This window comes from Panthera tigris, chromosome C1, assembly GCF_018350195.1.
Source record: "Panthera tigris isolate Pti1 chromosome C1, P.tigris_Pti1_mat1.1, whole genome shotgun sequence".
Classification (NCBI taxonomy): Eukaryota; Metazoa; Chordata; class Mammalia; order Carnivora; family Felidae; genus Panthera; species Panthera tigris.
Window position 1 is genome coordinate 177,116,182 of NC_056667.1, and position 5,649 is coordinate 177,121,830.

Sequence of the window (5,649 nt, forward strand, 5' to 3'; positions counted from 1 at the left end):
TATGCCTGCCAACTGTTATGAGCCAATGAATATCTGGCCTATCATTTGTCATATTTATTGCAGTACATAATGCTGTAATTTCTCATGGCATGGTTATTTATCTTGCTGTGTTCTCTGAACAGCTAAAATTGCGGCCATGTTGGAGCATACATATACCTTTTGCGTTTCGTCTTTAAAAAAGCAGCCACGCAGATCGGTACGGGCCTCCGCATCCAAGGACTGGAATTATGAATACGGCAAAAGCACTGGTTGGCAGATTATGGAAAATTCTGACAATGGAAACTGCGTTCCCAGTCTTGCTCTTATGTGTCGGGCCCCAGCACCTAACGCGAGCAGAAGCTCGCCATTGCCATTTACTCTCTCTCAGAGGTACCAGGCTGGCTTCCCGGAGTGGTGTCTACTGAAGTGGTGAGAACCCTACCTGAGGACTCTCTGGAGTGTTCCCAGAGCTCTCCAATTTTCCGGTAAGGAAATGGATTCTGGGAAGGTGGAGGTTGAGGGTGGGAGGGAGAAGGCCTGAGGTACTCAGTCATTCATTTCTGGCAGCTGTCTGGGGCACTGTGACATCAAAAGGAGCAGCGGGAACACCTGTCTTGGCTGGAAGCTCCACTACTGGCCGTGGTTAGTCAGTGAAGAGAGGCCCCATGATGCCTAGTGACAGAAGGTATGACTCACAGGCGGGCAGAGAGCGTCTTCAGGTTGCTGTTGCTTGCTGGCCACATCTCAGCAGCCAAGGAATCATTGGGTCCAAATGGGGCTTGGGGTTGGGGCAAATTTTAGTGCACGTTGGGGCCCCCATGAATGGCAGAAGGGAAACCATAGGTGCCTTTCCCCATATAGGATTAGTTGCACTCTTTCCTGCGGTGTGAAAACTCACGCCGGTGGCGAGAAAGGGTTTGTTAGCTGCTCAGAGCCTGCAGAGCATTTTAGGTCTCCCTGTAGCCACCATTGGTTTTCCTCACAATGGCTTCTATCAGGTGTGTTAAGGATGGCTACCCCTAAGAGTCCTGAGTTCCCTCTACTCTTCCTTCCCCTACAGGTAGTGAAGTGGCCCTGAGGTGTTCAGCAGAGAGAAGAGGCGGTGATGTCATTCTAATTGTGATTCGGGCTAATGGCCAAAGGCTGAAGGTTAAAGGTGCCAAAATCCCTAACCTTCGCCTTAACTGCTTCAATGTCATCTCTTAGTTCCTGGAATAAGCAATGGTCCCTTCTGCCTCAGGACTCTGCAACGCCAAGACTCTAATAGGCAAGGTGACTCAGGAGAGAAAAAAAGAGGCTCTAAAAATGTAATTCTGAAAAGTATACTTCTGAAGTAAATATACCTGTCCTCATGAAGAGATAGAAAGGGCGGTATCATGGAGGCTCTAAGGCTGGCTGAGGACCAGCCAGTTGGGCTGTCTCAGGTTTAAACAGCTGTGCTCAAAGAAAGGAAGAATAAGTAAATGACCTAGTATAAACATGAAATATGCACAGGAAACTTCATGAGGAGAGTTAGAAAGGTTAAGACTCAGAAAGAATGAAAGCTTTTGAAAAATGCCAAAGAGAACAGGATGCTTTTGAAGTTCACATCAGTGTGGGGCGTTGAGTGGGAGTGAGGTTGTGAGGTCAACCAACAACAACAAAACATCCCACTCTTGCCGGTCTTCTTTGCCTCCGTCTCCCGGGTCAGGCAGAATGTTTTTCAGCCGAGGAAGGGTGGAAGGACAACCCGGAAGAGAATTGGAAGGCCGAGATACAGAAAAAGGTCATCAGAGAGCACTGTTCAGATTTTCAGGTCTCGACACTTTGGTCCAGTTCCTATGGAGACGTGAATCGCTGAGAGGCAGCCCTTGAGGGAGCAGAGACCATGGGGGAAAGGCCAGCTGTCCCGAACCGGGTACGCATCTCCATTTTCAAAAAGGGAGGGTATCTTATGTAGCAACTGACTGATGCACATTCACAAAGGGAAGCAAAGTTGGAGATGAGTGCGACAGTCGCAGAACTAAGGGAGTCTAGCAGAGTGGCGAAGAGAAACTGCATTTGGTTGAATGTGTTAATGAGGGCAACATGGGAGATACCACGCACTCACCGCAGGGTGAGCAATCTGTGCACGAAGAGCAACGAGCCTTAACACAAAGCAGCCATTGTTGTTTCAAGCCTTGGTGGTAGATGGGGAGACATTGTGGCTCTCCTGAAATCCTCCCTGCAGGTCTCTCCCAGCCCTGAGATACAGCCAGCTCTCAGAAGTACCTTTCTAGGGTGTGACTCTACCCTCTGTGCTTCTTCCTTCTTACCATTTCTCACCGGCTGACTTGAACTGGTAACTCTGACGCAAGGGTCATCTAGATTGGAAAGGCAATTGAGAAGAAGTTGTGAAAGGTTTGGTTATCGACTGTCGGAAAGGCGGCTCGGACGAGATTTGGTAAATGTTTGCTTCCCGGTCACCTTGGACAAGCTGATGGCTCTGACCCCTGTTTTTCTCATCTCAGAAATGGGAACAACGGCAAGTGGTGACCGATGCTCTCTCTCTCTCTCTCTCTCTCTCTCCAGATTTCTTGCCCTCTCCCTTGTTTTCTTTGGTCTATTCTTGGGCTCCCCATTCATTTAATTCTTGGCTGATTACACAGCATTCCTTATCAGATTCACAGGAGTTTGCTTCTTGACCACTCTAAGTGAACAGCAAACTCTTTTAAATTGCCGCAACGTGACAAGAAATGAAAATAAAGCAGAAATTCGATCAGAGCATGTTAGGTCTAATTGTCTGCTGTTTGGGCCGCTCTAAAGAATCGCAAGGTGCCCTCCTGCCCACTGCATTCCATCACAGCAGCTCACACCCCACAGGGTGTAATTGAAAGGCACTGACTGAAAGGGGGTGCAGGTTCTAGCAGGAGCTTTCCGCTAATCAGCAATGTGACTTTGGACAAATCTTTTTACAATCCTGGCTCCGTTTCCTCATCAGCACGGTAAATGGGTTGACCTTTATTATCTCCCAGGTCCTCGCCAACTCCAGGATTTTCAAAGGCCCGTGATTCCAAGCCAAAAACTGTATTATGGAATGGGGGTGACGGCACGGGTAAGTGTAAGTTGATTAGGGAAATGGAATAGGATTTATCTTTTACATTGGCTTTCTCGATAATAAATTATGGAGTAAAGATACAGAGAAGAGAGACGCGTTTTATGTAAGCGTTCAAGAAAGCGTAGCTTATTTTAAACAACGGTTTCTGAAAATAACCTTTCATTCTTTGCCCTTATATTTCTCCTAATGGATGGCATAGAATGGCTACTCAGGCTGAATAGTGACTTTCATTCAATTTTAAGTCACCCCGTCATGTTGTGTACTGACGCTTTCCATGTTAGCTGACGTTGCAGGCTGTAGCACAATGCAGAGTGAAGAGTTAGAAATGTGACATGGTCCGTCAGAAACAATGCTTGCTTTTTGCCGATCAGTTATCATTTAAAGGCTGGCATTTAGAACCATCTTTAGTTAACTCAATAGCTCTGCATCTCTGGTACGGAGGATGTCAGCCCGAGTTCATTTTTTTTGCTTATCAGATACGATGGGACAAGATGACATTAAAACGATTGAAAGAAATGATCCAGAATGCATATTTAAAACTAAAAATCAAGCAGATCTCTAAGGAGCTTAGAAGTTGCTTAGATTGATTTACTGCAGCCGGATTTAAAGAAAAAAATGGTAATTGCCACAGACCATTGACCAGGATAAACCCAGATATTTCCCATTGTTGTCCTGTATCCTGATACATCACAGTCTTCTGATTTTGACTGAAGTCAAATCTTGTGAAGGGAAGAGTGTTTGAAAGTGACTAGAGCTTGCTCATTTATTTGGTCCCTGAGTTGACTCAGGCTTGTTAATCTGTAGGTGCAGTGGAGTCACTCTGTCATTAATATCCTGAATTTGCAGGCTGTCACTAGCACCTGTTCAAGCCACGAGCTGTGCTCCTCTGAAATGCTAATTCCAGGGATTTTCACAAGTGCCTGCCAGACACCCAGCCTCATGGCTGTTCTGTTCTCCCCGTTGGGCACTGCATCCCCCTGATTGACATACAAGGGACAAGACAGAGCCCTCTCAGTGGCCCAACTGCAGGACCTCTGAGGCAACGTGGGGGGTGGGACCTCTCTCCCAATCTTTGAGAGTATACGGATATGGCACTGCTGGTAACTTTATTTATATGGAGGTGTATGAAATGGGACATTGGGGTTTGACCTGGAATCTTCTCTCCTCCAGGGTGCCAGACGAGGAATGGAAAGAGATAAGTGCCAGCACTTGGATCCTCTCCTGAGCAACTAAGTCACCGATTTGAGGCAGTTTTTAGTCTCTTAGGATGACTTTGTCTGGGAAGTTCATCATCCCTTGAAGTAAATAAATTTCTATCAGGTCCTCCTGGCCAGTTGCCCTGAGATGTCCAGACAGAATTTTCTAGAATGCGGTAGCACTGTAGGCTCACGTTGGGATCCCTGACACTGTTCACTCAACAACCATTTTTTGAACATATTTTATGTGAGAAAGATTTTCTTTCTGCTTTTATTCCTCTCGTTTCTAAAGAAAAATTTTTCTTTGGAAGATTGGCTTGAATTGAAGAATTGACATTTAGGACTCCTCTCAACTGAGACCATGAAGCCATTTTCAAATAAAACACAATTAGCAGAGAAGGGATGTACTTTGGAACATGGGTCTCTCCAGCCAGCATCTTTATATAGAAGAGGGCTGTTATTGAACAACTTAGACTTAACTGGTTGATCAGGCATCTTTGTAGAGAAACAGAAATAATTAGAAAAGTGCAGGAGTATTTAAACTTTTCAGAACAAGCCAGTGATGGATAATAGATAATCCAACCTTCTCCTTAGCGTTTGGGTGGTTCTGTGTCTGTACAGGGAAAGCACATTTTGGTTGTTTTAGAATTAGCCAGCATTTTTATGGATGCTTACCTCAGAATCTGAACATTATTTCAGTGACTTATTTTTCATGTATATTCTGGTGCAAAATTATTTGACTGCATCGCATATATTCATGTTTGCACGAATGGAATGTGAGACAATATTTACTCCTGCATGTATGTTGCTATTGAAGTGACCTACTTTTAAAAAGACCTTTGTACTCACAGCCTTTCATAAATTGCATATTCATATTAATGGACTACAATGTTGATTTACAAATGGCTAGGCAGTGACATATTTTATATAATTGTTCACATAACATTCTCAATTTCAATAGAGAATGCTTCTTGTCTAATTGTGCTTCCTCAATATATAGTAGTCCCTCATACTGATGGCTAAATATTGCTGTCCTTCATGTTTGGAAACGATAATACTGACAAAGATATGTAGGAATGTATCTTCCAGATCAATACGTGATCAATAGTTCACTGTAGGAGGTACTGTAGTCACGAGTGGGGAAGTCCCACATTGTAATTTTATCTTGAAGTTGGGGTTCCACAAATAAGTCAATGTGCGGACCCCGAGTCGTCAATCAAGAAATTGCCTAATTGATAAATGGGTACACTCAGCCCCTTGGTCTTTCATTTTAGCAAAACTTTGTTTAAAGGATGTGCTCCCTCCGATTACTTTCTACCTAAAATGTACTTCTGTCTTGTTTCTTCCTCCCCTGCTATTTCTGTTTGGCTCTAAGCTGCTTGGGTTTATCTGTTGTCT

General features: G+C 44.5%; 1 long non-coding RNA gene across 1 annotated transcript; it reads left to right on the forward strand.

The window, feature by feature from the left end:
- Positions 1-1,144: 1,144 nt before the first annotated feature.
- Positions 1,145-4,380, forward strand: LOC122241398. Its single transcript, XR_006221509.1, has 3 exons — positions 1,145-1,876; positions 2,973-3,052; positions 4,226-4,380. It is a non-coding gene; the product is annotated as an uncharacterized LOC122241398 (long non-coding RNA).
- The last annotated feature ends 1,269 nt before the right edge of the window (positions 4,381-5,649 follow it).